The following is a 17,063-nucleotide window of genomic DNA, read 5'->3' as shown; positions in this document are numbered from 1 at the left end:
GTAGTCCTTAGGGTGAGGTTGGCCAAGGTTCCCTACCTCCTGGGGGGCTCCAGAGGGCCAGAGCTGGGCACATATTGGTCTCACCCTTTCCTTAGCTCTTTAGCACTTAGTGCAAGGCGTGGCGTAGCGAAGGTGCTCAGTAAAAATGAGTAAAACACACATTCCTCTACATCCACGTATGCATGTCTCTCTACATAGGTACATGAATGCTGCATGTCAAGAACCTAGAGCAGGGCCCCTGAATTCATGTGCCTCTAGGAATAAGTCAAGGCAAGCCTGAATCAAGAGACCAAAGGGAAGGGCAGGGAGTGTGGCCAGCCGCAGAGGACCTGCCCAGTCTAAGGCGGGTAGCAGCTGCTCACTTCCATGTGGCTTTCCAAATCTGCCGTATGCGCGATCTCACAATTTTTTTTCAGAACACACTACAAATGTAGTATGTGAAATTTCTTGATATTTATCATATTGGAGATAGCTGCAGATTCTTAAAATACACGGTTCAGATCGAACAAAACACAGGCCAGGCAGTTCACCAGCTCTGAAGCAGTTTCCGGTGTAAAGGGCAGCCTCTTCCGGTCCGCTCCTCTGCGCCCTCTCCCTTGGTATGCAGGTAGACTGTGCCGTGCTAATTGCCCAGGTAGGTGTGGCCACTAGGACAGGTGGAAGGAGGAGCGGGCCTCAGCTGAGCTCTCACACACCACAGGTTCTGTCAGCCCAAAATGAGCTGGCTTCTCTCTACGCCCAGCAGGGTCCCTCCTTTGCCGGAGGAGTGGTGTCTCCGCCCTTCCCCATCTGCTCATGCCACCAGCCAGTTGGTGTGACGAGGTGACCAGAAAAGGCGCGGGTGTCCCGCCGGCACTGAGCACTGTGTGAATATCCACGTGTGCACCCGCAGGGTGGCAAATATGACCTCCCCACCAGGGTGACGCAGGACAGAGGCGTGTGGGCTGCGCTCCTCTGCAGGGGACGATGCAGTCAGAACACTGCAAGGCACACAAGATGAGCTCCAGAGCTTCTCTGTCTCATCCAGAGAGGTCACGCTTGTTATTAGGACAGGACTCCGTCTGAATCCACCTATGAACCAACAGGCCGGCGCTTTCACAGGTGGGGCCATGCACTGTGTTTGGGAGCGTGAGCGCTTTAGCCTCTTTAGGGGAGAAGAGGACAGCCGCTGGAACAACGTCTCAGAAGTTACCCTCTTCCACTTGCAAGCGCACAGTGAGATTTTATCTGGATTTGGACCTGACTTGGGCGTGTGTGTCAGAGGGGGCTAAGGGAATCGCTCCTGGCTGGAGGGCTCTGGTGAAGGCGTAGGCTTTCCGGGTTGGAGACCGAACTCTACCGTGTGCTAGCTGTGTGATCTTGGGCTGCCTAAGCCTCGGTCTTCGCCTCTGAGAAATGGGAGTGGTGAAGCACCTACTTCATGTGGGGTATAAGAGACGAAATTCGTGGGCCAGGGATTTAGCTCAGTGGTTCCAGCGCTTGCCTCACAAGCATAAGGACCCGAGTTCGATCTCCGGCACAAAAAAAAAAGAGAAAAAATTCGTACAAACAGGTAGAGCCTGGAAGAATGCCTGGCCTGACACTTAGCAGGCACTGCTTCCACGTGCAGGATTTTCATCCACTGGACCCACACATGCCTGTTTTAGTTTTTCTTACCCAGAGATTCTGAAAAGAAGGAAGCGAACCTCTCTTGCCACTCCTGACACTCAGAAGACCTGTTATTTAGAGGAACTATCAAGTAGGACAGTATTCACCTTGGTGTTAAAAGTAATATCTAGGGCTGAGGATTTAGCTCAGTGGTTTTGACGCCTAACTTGCAAGCACAAGGGCCTGAGTTCGATCCCCAGTACCAAAAGAAAAAAAAAAAGTAATACTTTAGGTACCCAGGAAAGTTGTTTTTAAGGTAATACATACCTACACGTTTACCTATATAGAGAGTATTTCTGCAAAGATCAGAAATGAAGATTAAAGTTAGAGGGGCATTTTCTGGTAGTGTTTGAATTTTTTTACGAAGTTCTTGTATTATTGAGGGTTTTTTCCCGTAAAAAAAAAGTTTAAAAGCAAAAGCCGGGACTAAGCTCAGATGCCACCAGCACTGGACTTGACGCCGCGCACCTGACGCTGCTCCCTCTGGGTCTCTCGGACTGAGCTTGTGTCAGAGGCTGCTGAGCTCGGTGCAGGGCACTGGCTCCCGGGCAGCAGCCTGAGAAGCCCGGCTCTACCTCTACAGCCGAAGCCTGTGAGGTGACACTGCCACCTGTGTGCCCACTGTTTCTCAGAGCGACAAGAGAGGCTTCCTACGGCTCCTGAAGGCTTTGACTGACTGCGATACTGTTCTTAGAGTGCTGAGGGCAGGTTCTGTCGTATATAAATAGGAGTGGTTGTCATACCTGGTGGCTGATTTCGAACTTCCAGCTTTACAAAGATGGCAGCAAATCAAGATATTCACAATTGTCATATACGCAAATTAAGAAGACAACACCTAGAAAAGTAAACCTTTCCCTTCTTCTCTCCCTCTCTCTCCTTCCTCTTTAATAAATATCCCTTTACTGAAAGCTCTTAAAGCTCTTTGGGAAACTTATGCAACAAAAGCATTAAAAATCAGCAAAATGTCGGCCATTTTCTGCAATTTATCTTTTTAGTCCAACGCGCAGCTGAAGAAATGCTAGTGGGATAAAAATTAACACACGTGATAACAAAATTATTGGTACAGACGATACTAGAGAAGCAGACATGGCTGGCTCTTCCACAGCGAGCCAGGGGCCCTGTTTTCTCTCCTTTTCTGCTCCTTACTGCGCTCTGCACCTCATGCCTACACACACACACACACACACACACGCACACACACACACTCCTCCACAGCTCCAGAATTACCCCTCTCCTTCTGTCCTAAACTTGTATTACAGACAATTTATCTACCGATAGCTACCCACACAATTCCCCCAAATCCATCCAATATCCTAATCCTGTAAGATAAATAACAATGGGAAAATATATCATAGCAAAGCATAATTTGTCATATGAGTGTATAGATTTGAGTGTGTACATGCTGTATGTGTGTATTGTGTGTATTGTGCACACACATATTCAGGCACTACAACATAAGGCATAAGAGTAACCGGATCTAAGAAAAGCGTGAGGACATTTAACACCCAATTACCTACACCTTCTCCTTATATGGACATTCTGAAATAAAGGCTAAACTGTATGTGTGTGTGTATAAACATCACAGCTTCGGTGACTTCTGGGAGGGTTGTGGAGCTGGGGAAAGGTTTCAGCAGAGACTGGCACAGCAGCTGGGGTGACCCCGGCCCCCACGTGGAGGGAGGAGGCTGTCTGAGCACCCTGCCACCAGCAAGGATCGGAGAGAGGAGCAGGAGACACTCGGTGCAGGTCTCAGGGTGAAGGTGGTGAGAGGCAAAGCCCTGCAATCCAAGTATGGGAAGAACCCGTGCTCTGTTGAGCACACCCAGAGGGCACAGTGTAAACAGTAACAGCACCCGGGAATCCCACTCACCTGGCCTCATTTTGTTGACAGTCCCATTCTCCACCAGGCTGTGAGCTTCCTGAGAGCCTGCTCCTGGCCTTTTGATTTCTGTGCCCTCTATTTGAAAGCAGACATCATGTTTCCCTGAAAATAAGACCTCGCTGGAGAATAATCAGCCTTGAAAACTCGCAATCAAAACTGCCAGCCCCTGTCAGCCTGTCCTCACCTAACCTGCCGTGGAGTAGCCGTGAGCAGGAGAACAGCGATGGCAGGTCACAACTGAGGACCAGCTGGAGACCCTAAGGCCTACAGAGTCTAAGAGTCACTCCCGGACTCAGGAAATCAGCTGCCAGCCACACAATCCAACATCGTACCAAGAACACAGTGAATCTTCACGAATGTGTAAGTGCGGATCGGAACACAGCAGTAGGACTTCCTTTCATATGGAGAGAAATAACCCACTGGCTCCACTCAGCCCGGTTCACCCTCGAGCTGTACCCTCAACTGTGGAAATTTCTTCCCGATTCACTATTCTCTCAGTTGGTCCAGGCCCTGACAAGGCTGGATGCTGTTGAGAGTTGAGGGGGGGAAGCTTGAAGACAGAAAACCACGCCATGTTGGTCAGAAGAAGTCTTCTAGGCCACAGACATTTGGGACAGGTGGGGGCGCCCCGTGCCCTTGGGATGCCTCGCGCCCTCCCTGACCTCTCCCGCTGGACACAAGCCCCACCCCATGACCAACACCACTGTCTCCTGGGAAGCACCACCTCCCCCCAGTTGAGACCTGTGGCTTTAGAGAGAAAAAAATACAGATTAGAGCTAGGCATAGCTCCCCCGGTGGATGACCCACAGGCGTGCCCAGTTTTTCAGAAGCTACCCAACCTCCCTCCATAGCCAGGTGTTACTGACTCGGCTCAGCCATCAGGATGTCCCCGATAGGTTAAAGTCCCGCAATTACATTCGCCCCTCTTTTTTCTTACTCTGTCATCAGTGGAAAACAAAAAATAGAGAAGAGCTGATATGTACGCTCACCACCATAGTGCTCCTTCCTAGCAGTCTGCAGAGACACCATACCGAGTTCGGCACACTCACTGAACTTCCTGGGATGCTGCACACAGAGCCAGGAGCCGGAGTGGCTGGGTCCCTCACCTCGTGGAGCTACATTCTCCCCAAAAGAACCAATAAGCCAAGAAACAAGCAAGTGCTATCTGTTATTGGTGAGTGTTTGAAGCCATAGAAGTGAACCCTGGGCCAGCATGGTGAGGAAGGCCCCGCTATGGAGGTGATATTTAATCAGAGGCTGGGATCATTCAGAAGAGCAGCACCGTCAAAGGAGAAGCAGCGGATGCCTGCCCTCAGTGTGGGGCAGTCTGGGTCCCTGGCTGTGCTCTGAGTGGAGCAGGCAGTGCTGGATTCTCTGAGCAACTTCAGGAAACAGCGTCTTCTGGACCCCAGCACGCCCTGGGGACCCCTCGTGGATTGTGGCTCATGGGTTTCCTCAGCGACCACAGTCAGAGCCGAGAGGGAGGACACCCAAGGTCCCAGGACACCTACTCGATGCTTCCGGAAGTTGCTGCCACTTGTTGGAGCCAGGAAGGAAAACTCAGTTCTCTCAGGGTGCAGCAGCTTCATGGACCAGGTTGTTCTGTTCTGCTTGTGACCCAGCCCCCTCTTCATACAGACTGAAACACAGCAGGCAAGACAGGGACATCGAGGGGTCTCCTTGGAGGGTTGCTTACAAAGACGAAGACAGGATGTGTTAGCAGTGATGAAGATACCCATCGTGCTTGGGGTTTCTGTCTCGTGTGAGGCACAGCGCCAGGATCTTTGCATAAATATTTCTCCTCACAGCAGCCCCAGCTGGCAGGCCTGTTAGCAGTATCCCCACTGATTGCCCCATGCATCCTGCCGAGCCCGAGGCCCACACGAGCTGACAGTGATCACCCACTCACTTCTCCCCTCTCGTCTCTGCCCTGTGTAGACAGCAGGACCCCTGACTTACCCATTCCTTATTCACCTAGCATCTATCACGTGCCTTCCTTCCGGGTCCCAGGCACTGCTCTCGGCAGGAGTCCAGAAGATGGGCACGCTGAGGCAAAGGGAGTCCAGAAAGCAAAGGATAAAATGTGTTTAGGGCACAGAAAGACTGGGGCAGCGCAGAGGACAAGGAGGGACAGGCACAGGAGGAAGCTCAGGGAAATGGTATGCAGCAAGGGCAGGCAGAAAAGAGGAGTGAGAACGCAGATAATCTGGGCAAGAACATTCCAGGCAGAGAGAATTGAAGTAGTGATCAAGACCAAGCAGTGCCAGCCTGGCAGAGAAAAGCATCACAAATTCCAGTGCTCAGAGGACCAATCCCACAACGTCTCGTTGAAAGAAAACCTCCTGGGGTGAGCACGCTCCATAGATACTGCATGCTGCATTTGGGGTTTGCAGCACCCCTTGGATGATGAGAAGTTCTGCAATGGAGTCTTCTTCATACATTCTCCTCCAAGCACACTGCCTACACAGTAATTTCTTCACGTAACACCTGTTGTAGCCCACAGAGCTATGTTTCCATGAAAACTGATTTGAACTCAGGGCTCTGTATAGTTTCTCCATTCTCTTTCCCAGATTGGCTCATTCAACAAATGCCCACTGAGTGCCTCCTCACCAAGCATCAGTCACTGAGCCAGACTGAGCTGAAGGGGGAGCAGGAAACAAGCCCAATGTCTCCACCTTAGAAAGTCACACCGGGACTGGGGATTTAGTTCAGTGGTTCCGCCGCCTGCCTTTCAAGTGCAAGGTCCTGAGTTCGATCCCTGGTACCAAACAAAAAAAGTCACACCCACAAAGCCGGTGAATGTCACCAAGGAAGATTCGAGCGTGTGGACGTGGACACTTCCAGTGTTGACACACTCTGTGAATTCAGTGACCTAAACTTCCCAGCAGATTGTTTTGGGGGAAGGAGCAGTTAAGGAACTGGCCTATTCCAAATCCTTCCTCTTACCACTCGTGATATTTCAGCTCTTGCTGTCACCAGTATTGGTGCCACACACAGATGGACCTTACTGGGCCTGCATGGCTTTAAAGGACAGAAAGGGTGGTTGCTCAGGGATACAAGCAAAAGGAAAACTCAGAGCAATTTCTAGCTTCTCGACACCTTCTCTGGTAGAAAGGAGTGGAACACCCTGAACCACCCTGTGCAGATCCAATTTCAAACACGCACTCATTCACCTCCCCAGTCTTACGCAGCCTCCGAGTTAGAATAAATTGATTTCCACCGCCACATACACACCTGCCACCTGCCTGCTCATTTGCCACCTGCACAGGATTAATTTTCAAAAGCCAGGTTTTTTCATAACAATTTGGAGTCCAAAGGATGGAAAGCAGTGCTGGTGGGAAGGGAAAAATACAACCTTGTTTGTTTACTTGTAAAGCATACTTATTTTAATCAGCCCTGAATACACCGATGTTCTGTTCAAAGAAATTAGGGTTCCTACAGTTACAGTCAGGATTTCAGGAGCAACATGTGGAGAGAATAGCAGTTTGAGTTCCTGCTTCGAGTCAGTTGCTATTAAGGGCATCACCTATTTAATTCCTTGCTTCCTTAATCTCATTTTACAGATGAGAAAATAGAGGCCTAAAATTGTTCAGTGACTTTTCCAGGGTCATGTAGACAGATATACACCCACCTGAGAAACCCAGCATTCGTGTTGCTCCCATGCCAAAAGTGTGTGTTTGGACAATGATGTTCTTGAGCATCAATCACAGCTCTTTGGAGCATCGGTGCCATGCATGGGTTAGATGCAGGCTCTTTCTGAGCTTCCTTATCTGAAAAAGATGGAGCCAACCTCCCCACCGCTCCAGACAAGAGGACCCACTTAGCCCACAGTAGAGCCTCAATCCACACCCTTTTCTCTTCCAGAGTTTTCTCTAGATTCTTGCCAACTGCTTTGTTTAAGAAAATTTCCCTGTACACCAAATAAGCTTCTCCTACAGAAAGAAAAGAAATTGCCCAGTATGTTCCAGAATGTTCTAGAATATTCTGTATGTTCTAGAAGCATCTTAGCACATTCCCATGCCACCTCGTTCTGCCTACTTAGAAGGGGCATTAGTGCACCCTTTCTTTGACCAACTAGGCAACTAGTATTTTCAGTTATTTCAATAACTGGTCTAAAGCAACCACACCAGCAGGTCGCAGTTCATAGTTAAGTGCTCAGCCACAGCAAGTTTTCCCACAGTGGACCTTGGCATCACCTAGAGACATTTTGGTTGTGGTGCCTGGGGAAAGGGGTAGTGGGTAGAGCCAGGGATGGGACTGAATACCCCATAGGCCTTGCCCCACTTCAGGTAATTACCCAGCCTAAATGTCATAGCGCCAAGGCTGGGAAACATTGGCTGACCCAGATGTATCTGCACATGCACCTTCTGCTTCCCCAACCGCGCATTTCTAAACCTCAGTACTCACTTGGGTCTGCAGTCTCTGTGAGGCGGCTATCCTGTAGACTATCTGCAGGACATGTGGGGGTTGTTGAGCAGCATCCCTGCTCTCTAGTACCCTTACTCCCCACATTGTGACACCCCAAAAGGTCTCCAGGCATTTCCAGTGCTCCCTGCACTCTACTCTTTACTCTGCAGCCATTCACCCCTAGTTACGGACCATCACCCTAACAAGGGAAGTCAGTAGCTATGAAACAGGAAGAATAGAACTATCAGAAAAACACTAAGAAGACATTCCAGACAGCTAACAGCTACGTGCACTTAAAAACAAGTGTATTTGTTTAATGTGTGTATATGTATACACACATAATTTTCTTTTAATACGGTGGCACCTTTTGCAGGAAGAAATATTATCTCTTGTAATTTTCTGCCATATTATTATTGGAGCAACAAGTCGATGTGCCTCTTTCTTTCCTAGTTCACAGCTATCATTTCCGGTCCTGTTGATTCCAGGGCTACACACCACAATAGAAATAGAGTTTAGGGCTCCCTCCCTTTTCTGTGCTTGCCAATGTTCTGTTTTGGGAGCCCTGTCATTTCCAAAATGAAGTCGATTTTGATTTGAAACAATGCTGCAAGGAAGACAAGCTACCTGAGAAGGCTCCAGCCATACCTGAGGCGGATTGCCTCCCTTCAACCCTACGAAACGTTTCTGTAGGAGAAACTGCTCACCCTCCCTCAGACACTGGGCAGCAGAAAACAGGGGTGAGAGCCAGAGAAAGCCAAGGTGTGACATCAGGAGAGGGAGGTGCTCCTGTCACCGGAAGGAAGCTCGCCCTCCATCATCTGGACATTTACATCTGAGAACCCTGAGGTGCCTTCAATGGTTGATGTAGAAGTTCTCTGATTGGGGAAACTGAGGCACAGCCAGGACAAGAAAAATGGCCTGCAAACTTTCTCTGTAAAGGTTAGATATTATTTCAGCTCTTGCGGGTTGCACAACCTCTGCTGGAACTGTTCAGTATCGTCACTGCCCTATGCTAGCCACAGGTGATGAGCAAGTGAGTAGGCCCAGCCACGTTCCTATAAAACTTTATTTCTGGGGCCAGGAATTTAGCTCAGGGAGGCCACGCCTGCCTGGCAAGTGCTAGGTCCTGAGTTGGATCCCTGGTACCACCAAAAAAAAAAAAACTTTATTTCTGGACACTGAAATTTGAATTTCACATAATTTTTATGGCATTAAATAGTATTCCTTTCATTTCTTTTTCAAACATTTAAATACGTAAAAATGTTGCTTAGTTCCTGGGCCATACAAAAGCTAACAGCAGGCTTGACTGGGCCTCCCGACCTCCACAGGAGACTAGAGAGTAGTGCACGCTCCACAAACTGCATCAGTTCCCACCCTTCTCTTCCTAAAATGAAGGAGATCGCCCTGGAAATGTGAACCGTGTATGGTTTGCTCTGTAGGAACGCATCTACCATTAGCTGAACTACTAGAACATTCTGTTTCCACAGCCCTGGGTAAACACAATGCTGTCTTTTTCCCTTTCCTTCTATGGCTCCATGAAACAGGTCTTTACAGTGGGAGGTAAACAATGAATCAGCTCTCTTTAGGAACCCTAGTTTAAAAAGAAAATAGAGAAGAAGAAGAAAGAAAGCCCTTGAATTTCTAAGCTTTGTAAAAAGCCCTCGGGTTCCATGTGAAATTGAACATGAAAGATTCAGCCCCCAGCGCTGTCCCTCTGACTGAGTACACTCCAGCGTCCGAACCTCAGAACTTCTTGGTGGTTATAAATTCTTCATTAACGCTGGAATAAGTTTTTGAAAGGAATTCTTTTTTGTGTGTTACGGTGATCACAATTTTCAGATTTTCTACTCCTTAGAAAAGTTTTTCCCTCCCCCTCTTAACAGAGAAGGTCAATCACTTTTAAGATATAAGAGAATTTGAGAAGAGATTAATGACAAAGACAAATGATGATTTTTATTTTAGCGGAAGTTTCAGCGCGTTTTCTGCCCGGCCTTGCTACTGATAATAAAGTACACTTGACATATAACTGCCTAAGTTCTTTGCTTTAAAGTTCACCGATGGATCAAAAGAGTGAATTCTCTCTTTAAAAAGAAATGTCCTGGAAGGAAAAAATAAAAGGAAGGTTGGGGTGGGGGGACCCCTTACATCCCTTTTGTCTTTTTCTCTTTGTGGCTGGGAGACACAGCATTGAGTGACTTCTTCAGAAAAGAGATCAGTGAAATTGTCAGTTGATTACTTCTCCTTGATTAGCATTTATAAGAGCCCTGTGATACAGTATTTGCATTCCTATTTAGCCGTGATTTTTGTGGGGCACCAATGATTAAACTTGTCACAAGGCTTGATTGACGGGGTCAGATCTTCACTTTCTACTCTTTTGAAATTAAAAACAAATGTGTCAGCTCCCTTCATGGGCCGGAGCGCTGTGAAGCTCGCCTGCCTTGTCACTGCAGATAGGTCAGGAATGTTTTAATTTTAGGGATGGATTCTGCTTGTCAAGTAGAGTGTGATGGCGTGTGGCTCCGGAGATGAGATGTGAAGGGTGTAACACAAAGAAGGGGAAGAACAAAGACAAAGACACTCACATTATTAGACAGATTTAATTAGTCTGAATGGATATTATGCTAGATGAGGCAGTGAGCTGTGAAATTAACCCTTGATTACGGATTGGCGGATCGTACTCAGAAAGAGAGTCAAACCTTTGTGGGGAGACGCGAGGTGTGATTTCAGCTTCTCCTGCCCTTCTGGGTTGCGTGCCAGGTCCCCGGCCCCACCGCCCACCCTGTCTACTTAGACACCAGAGTCTGTGGAAGAAAGCTTGCGAGTTCATCTGTTCCTCCTGAGCCCGCCCTGCCAGGCATTCCCAGAGAAGGAATTCCACCCAGCTCGCCTCTCTTGGAGCACAGAGCCAGCGACAGGGCAGCAGCGGTTGGACGTAAAGCTAAGGGCCTCACGAAGATACCAGTTTCTGAGTCCAAAGCAAAGAATAGGACACTCTCACTCTGAACAAAGGTCACGTATTGATGGGTGCTTGCGTTGAACAGTTCTCCCAGCTGCGGGGGTCTCACAACCTTCCAACTGCCCCGTGCCCCTTTCCTCGGTCTACTCCCAGCTGCACCGTGGCTGCCAAAATTCCAAGCTTATTAAAAAGGGAAGGCAGACCCGACAGTGGTGTACAATTAGGCAAAACGCACTAATACCAAGGACTTAGGCAAGAGGGGACAGGTGTGAGTGACACTGCAGCCAAGAAGGTAGGTGAGGCTGAATCACATGGCCTTCCAGAAATCCTTTAATGTATTCAAATCACCCAGAGATGAACCAACTCGGCTTAGAAACACCTTGTGTAAGTTGCACAAATAACAGCAGTACTTTTCAGGGTTTCCGTCATTCCCCAGTACCAGTCCTGGGAGTGGGGGGCCTGGAGGGCGCCGTGGGGAGGAATGTCTATCAGGCTGGCCCTGCTGTGTGGGAAGTCGGCAAAAGAGGGATTGAGGAAATGGAGCTACATAAACACACGCTTTGCACACTCAGCCTTCTCACTGGTTAACTGGAAGTACAGCTCCTTTGCCCACAACTGGGCTGAGGATGGAGTCTGGACGGTGTGTAGAAAGTGCCTGACAAAGGTCTCCTGTGTCATCGCTGGTCCATCCGATCTCCCTCGTCACCTCCCCGGGAAAGTGGCTCCAGGTTAAGAAACTCTCGGGTGGGAACCTTCCCAGCCAGTGGTTTTCAACTGGAGGTCTTGAGACTGGAGCAACTGCAACCGGCTGCAAATGGCACATTCTTGGTCCCTGGTGAAAGCTGAGGGTGGTCAGTGAACTTGCTGCAGTCTTCTGAATGGAAGAGACAGAAGAGAACTGCACTCCTAACCCTATGAGAATGTTACCACATGTGAACAACAGAGTAGGGAAAATGTTGATGTGCTCTACTGGAAATGTTCAGGTCCCTCCATTGGCAGGTGCTTCAGGTGACCTGCCTGTGGGCGTCACATGGCTCCCAGTAGATGTTTGTGTCTCAGACTCCTTTAGTTTATGGTCTGTGGAAGCTAGACTATTGTCCAGGTAAATAGAGCTACAAGTATTGCTGTTTGGAAATGAGAATTGTTTCCATCCCAAAGTTGATAGAGAATCTGTTTCTGCAGAAATTTCTTGCCCTGAGTGATAGGATAGGAGAGATAACCTGGTGCTTCCAGCTGGACTTCGCTGACTTTTAGAGGAGGAAGAGACCTTAAGAAATTATCTTGGTAGGGGATTCTCAGTACTCAGCACCTTTGACCTTGAAGGTAGCATGCTGATTTAGATGGTACTTGAACAACCTTCTTATGGTCATGTATTTGTTTCAAAGCATTTTCATAAAGTATATGTGCGCGCACATGTGTGTGTGGGGCGGGGGGTGGTTCTCAGCTTTGGCACTACTGACATCTGCAGCGAGATGATTCTCTACTGTGGGGACAGTGCTGGGCATTATGGGAAACTTAGCAACACCCATTACTAGCGCCACCCCAGATGGGGCCAATAAAGCATCTCAGCACCTCCATCTGTTTGCTCAGGACCCAAATCACCTGAGTTAAAAAGCACTGGTATATCTCTATGATTGCACGAATATCACTGCTTAGGATAGGCTTTTTAAAAAATGACTCAGACCAGGCCAGGGATTTAGCTCAGTGGCACCACCCCTGCCTGGCAAGCACAAGGTCCTGAGTTCGATTCCCCGGTACCAGAAAATGACTCAAACTGAGGAAAATATTAGATTAAAGCATTATAGGGGGAACAAGGGTGATTGTGATGCAGCAGAAATCAAGAAGGTTACATGTGAGGGAAAGAAGTCGCTTTAGTCTTAAATCCACATTTTACAAACATAATAACTGAAACCCAGAACATGGAATAGACTTGACCAAAATCGCCCACGTGTTGGTCACTGTATTAATCTCACGACACCATGCAGGACATGCACTTAGCTTGGCACATGGCTATAATAGCACCCACACACTGGCACAGATAATTGTTTAAACTCTACATATAGCAACCACTAGCAAGAGGCATCTAAGTTAAGAATGCATGAGAGTGCAAATAAAAAATAAGTTGCAGTGATTTGAATAAATCAGAATTTTCTTTTCTTACCACCATGACTTCCAGAAGCAGGCAACAGTGGCATTGGGTCACTGGGTTAATGTGTTGGAAGAAGCTTCAGGGAGTCTCTTCATTGTGTTCTCCCAGCTACAAGATGGCTGCCACCACTGGCAGCCATTCCAGGCAGGAAGAAGGGTGAAATAATGATATTAACTGGCTTTGTCCTCTGTTCTCAGGGGGGCAAACCTTTCCCAGAAACTTAAACCTCTTAAACCACTTAAACCTCTCCTGCCAGACCTGTGTCATTTTTTGGTCATCCTTACCTGCAAGACACTGTGAAGTACTTTGCTGGGCACATTGCTACAGAAAACAAAATCAGGATTTAATTATCAAGGAAGAAGAGGGAAACTGACATTACATAGGCAACAAATATACCCAGTCCTGGGACCAACCCATCAGTCCTCTCCTTTCCTCCCCAGTTCCTTCCCATACTGCAGCCCACAGTGAGTTGTCATGTTGTTTCCCATCCTGAATTTGCATTAACCAAGCACCAAATGTTGATTAGATGAATGATGTTGGCCAAAAGTATCCCGAATGTAATCGGCTACATAACAATTATTAATATGTATTAGCAGCTTTTCCATGGCTAGGATAAAATACCCAAAACTTGCAACTTAAAAGAGGAAAACTTTATTTTGGGTCATGGTTTCAGTGGATTCAATCCATGGTAGAAACAGAGAAATGCCGTGATAGAGGCCAGTCAGGAAATAAAGGTAGAAGGGAGCTCCCAGAGATGAAAGTACACCCTTTTGAGTCATACCCCTAGTGCTCCCCCTTCTGAGCAGGCCCCACTTCCACATGAGACTTTTGGGGGTCATCTTAGATCTAAACCATAATAAACACTATTGTCACCATTACCATCTTAACAACAACAATAACTTGAGTACTTGCCAGGAATGCTAAGTATTTTATGTGGACTTAGCCAATGTCTTTTAGATGTTTGACTCAGTTTCTATGTACACTGTTTATCAAGGTCAAAGACAGACTCCCAGCTCCAAAAAGTACACAGAACCCAACAGAACTTAGCAAAGCTGGGCAGCCATGAAACAAGTAGAACCCCCTCCACCTGGAGTGTGTATGTCTGGAGTTTGTGGCAACCATCTGCCCATCTCAAGGACCTGAGTTGCTCACGGTGCACCGGCCGAGCTGAGCACAGGTGGCTTTGGGCCAGCTGCTGGGGTGCTGGCAGTCGCCTCTGCTCTTGCAGGTGTTTGCTCAAACTGCTCTGCCCAGGCCCAGTCCAAAATTCCTCCAAGCTGAATAAGGAGCAGTACACATGCTTTTTGTTTTCTTTTTAGCATAGTATTTCTGTATTTCTGAATGCCCATGAGTGTAAAAGAAAGACAACAGAACAAGTCCAGGATACATGATATTCCCAAATCACAAAGAGACAGGAAGCTTTTTGAATGAGGAATCCTGCTCATTCTTATGGATTTTCCCTGTGGGTCTGGACACCACCCTGGCTCTTAGAAAATTTATATAAAGAACAGTTTGAATCAGCGCAGCTCAGTTTTTTCTGAGTATTAACTGTGTGCCGGGCCCTGCGCCAGACTCTCCTGAGGGTGCTGGTGGGTACAAAGGCAAGTCAGACCAGGAGGGAGCCCTAGGGCAGAAAAAGCAAAACACACCTCGGAGTCCAAGGCAAGGGGCCAGCAGGAAGCCCTCCTAAGACGATCCTGTTCTTTTCCTTTTTCCAGTGTAATGAACACATGATGTAGGAAGAGCCTTAAATAAAAGTTTAAAACTTACCTGTGTGAAAAACCAGACTAAGGAAGCCATTATAGGGTGGTAGCAAAGAACATGCATTTGGGAATCAGTGTTATCCAAGCCCTAGCCCCGGCTCCCTGCTTGTCACCTGTGTGACTTCAGCTGAGTCGCTTTACCTCTCTGAGCTGGACTTGGACCTCAAAGGGCTAGGAGAACACAAGACAGGAACTTAGCACAGTTCATGGACAGAGTAACGCTCCAGTAATTGCTGTTCTTGGGAGCTTAGCGCAGGGTCGGAAATGTACTCTGCACTCAGCTATGGTTTGCTGAGGTTGATTTTGCTGCTGCTACCGTGAAAGTAGTTAACAAAGTGTCTGCTGCAGTGTGACCATTCGGGGAGCAAGCTCTTGTCCCTCGACTTATGAACTCAATTCATTCACAAGGGCTGTTTTTAACTCAAGTTGGCCAATGAAGGCTCAGGTTCCTCTGCACAGCCTGCAAAGTCTGTCATTTGTACAGAGCCAGATCTCAGCGTCCTTAGAAAGACACTGGCCCGGGATTTCTCACTTAACCCCACACAGGGGAGGTTGCTGTCATGCTCCTTCTAGAACTCTCTAAGGGTTAAATCTGTATCTGAGACCATCTGGAAGCACAAGCAGCAAGCATTCGGGTCATAACTCAGGACTTGGTCGTAAGCTAGAACTAAAATTCCAGTCATAACCCAAGTTGTTCGTATGTCAGGCCGGTCATAACTCGAGGGTCCCCTGTACTTCCAAAAGCTCCCCTAGTCACCTTGACCCTGCCCATAGCCACCTGAAGGAAAAATTCACAAAACTGAACCCAGGGGCTCAGAGGCCCCCGAGGACACACATTACCCAGCAGCAACCTGCGCTTCCACCTGGGCCCGGGTCAGACTTGCTCCTGGCGGACGCTGAGGGCCAATCCCCGTGGTGTATCTCAGTCAGTCCTCTCCCTTCTTCGTGATCCCACACTTTCCTTGGAATCCCATCTTCTTGGTCCCATTTTGTTCCTTTTCTCTTCCCCATAAATCCTTCCTATGTCTCAAAGCCCCCTTGAAATCTCACGTCCCATCAAGAGGCTCCTTCCTGGTAGCTTTTTTCTTTTGCCAAGCTGGAAAAGCCCTTCTCTGGGGACCCAGAGTACCCAGTGCCCTTCCTATGCGGCTTGGGTCCATCTGCACCCTGGTTTATGGCCCCATGTGTCGGGGCGATGGGCTGCCGTGAGGGAAACCGCTCCACCAGCGGTCCCAGAGAGGGAGCCTCCTGCAAAGGCCAAGGCTGCAACAGACTCAGGCGAAGCCTGACAGGGCCAATTTTTATGTGGTGGCTCAAGAACCTCTAGGCAAACCACAAGTGAAAAGAATTTCAGAAAAAAAATCTTTCTCCATGGACCTGGGTCACGTGTCCAGCCCTGATCCAAACAGGAGGCCAGAGAGTAGAAGGCAGCAGTTGGTCAGATTCCAAGCCTCGTCTAGCACCCAGCCCTGCCCTTGGAAGCGAGGTGAGCCCCAACCACCCAGGCTGAGAATGAAAGAGCTGGTTTCCCAAGGAAAATCTTGCTTGCAACTCAGAGCAAACGATTGTCTACAACAGCTGTGAATTCTCTTCTGATGCATCTTGGGGGTCGGGGGGGAGCAGTTTTGAGACAGGGTCTCACTATGTAGTTGAAGCTGGCCTTCAACTCACTATAGCCCGGGCTGGCTTCAAACTCATGGTGATCCTCCTGCTTCAGCCTCCTAGGTGCTGGGATTACAAGCATGCACCACCAAACCGGTCTGATACGTCTCTTGGTACCTCATCATGCTTAGTGTTTTGGCTGTCATAAAGTAGAAGCTCAATAAAGTTGTTGATTGAATGAAACACAAAGGACTGGGACTAAGCTCAAGAACTTAACCATTGGCTTTGTGTATCTCCTCTTGTGACCTTCGTGGTTACACAGGTTGAGCATCCCTTATCCAAAATGCTCAGGGGTTGGGCCGGGGATTTAGCTCAGTGGTTCCGCCACCTGCCTCGCAAGTGCAAGGACCCAAGTTTGATCCCCAGTATCAAAAAAAACAAAGTGGCAAAATGCTCAAGGCCAGGGATGTTTCAGATTTTTTATTTTTCAAATTTTGGAATATTTTCAAGTAAATAATGAGATATATTGAAGAAGAGATCTAAGTCTAAACATAACATTCATTTATGCTTCCTCTACACCTTATACACATAGCTCAGAGGTAATTTTATATAACATTTTTAACAATTTGGCATAAAATCATGGTAGCAGCCAATTTT

The 17,063-nt window shown here is 48.0% G+C and overlaps 1 protein-coding gene across 4 annotated transcripts in view; it reads left to right on the top strand.

The window, feature by feature from the left end:
- Window positions 1–17,063, top strand: part of Tshz2 (teashirt zinc finger homeobox 2) — a 433,036-nt gene that overhangs the window by 375,132 nt on the left and 40,841 nt on the right. The gene's annotated exons all lie outside the window — the stretch shown is intronic.

This window comes from Heterocephalus glaber, unplaced genomic scaffold, assembly GCF_053883595.1.
Source record: "Heterocephalus glaber isolate CG9 unplaced genomic scaffold, H.glaber_assembly_v1.0 deba00001673, whole genome shotgun sequence".
NCBI classification, from domain to species: domain Eukaryota; kingdom Metazoa; phylum Chordata; class Mammalia; order Rodentia; family Bathyergidae; genus Heterocephalus; species Heterocephalus glaber.
Note: the sequence above shows the minus strand (reverse complement) of the source record. Positions and strands in the feature narration are given on the sequence as shown.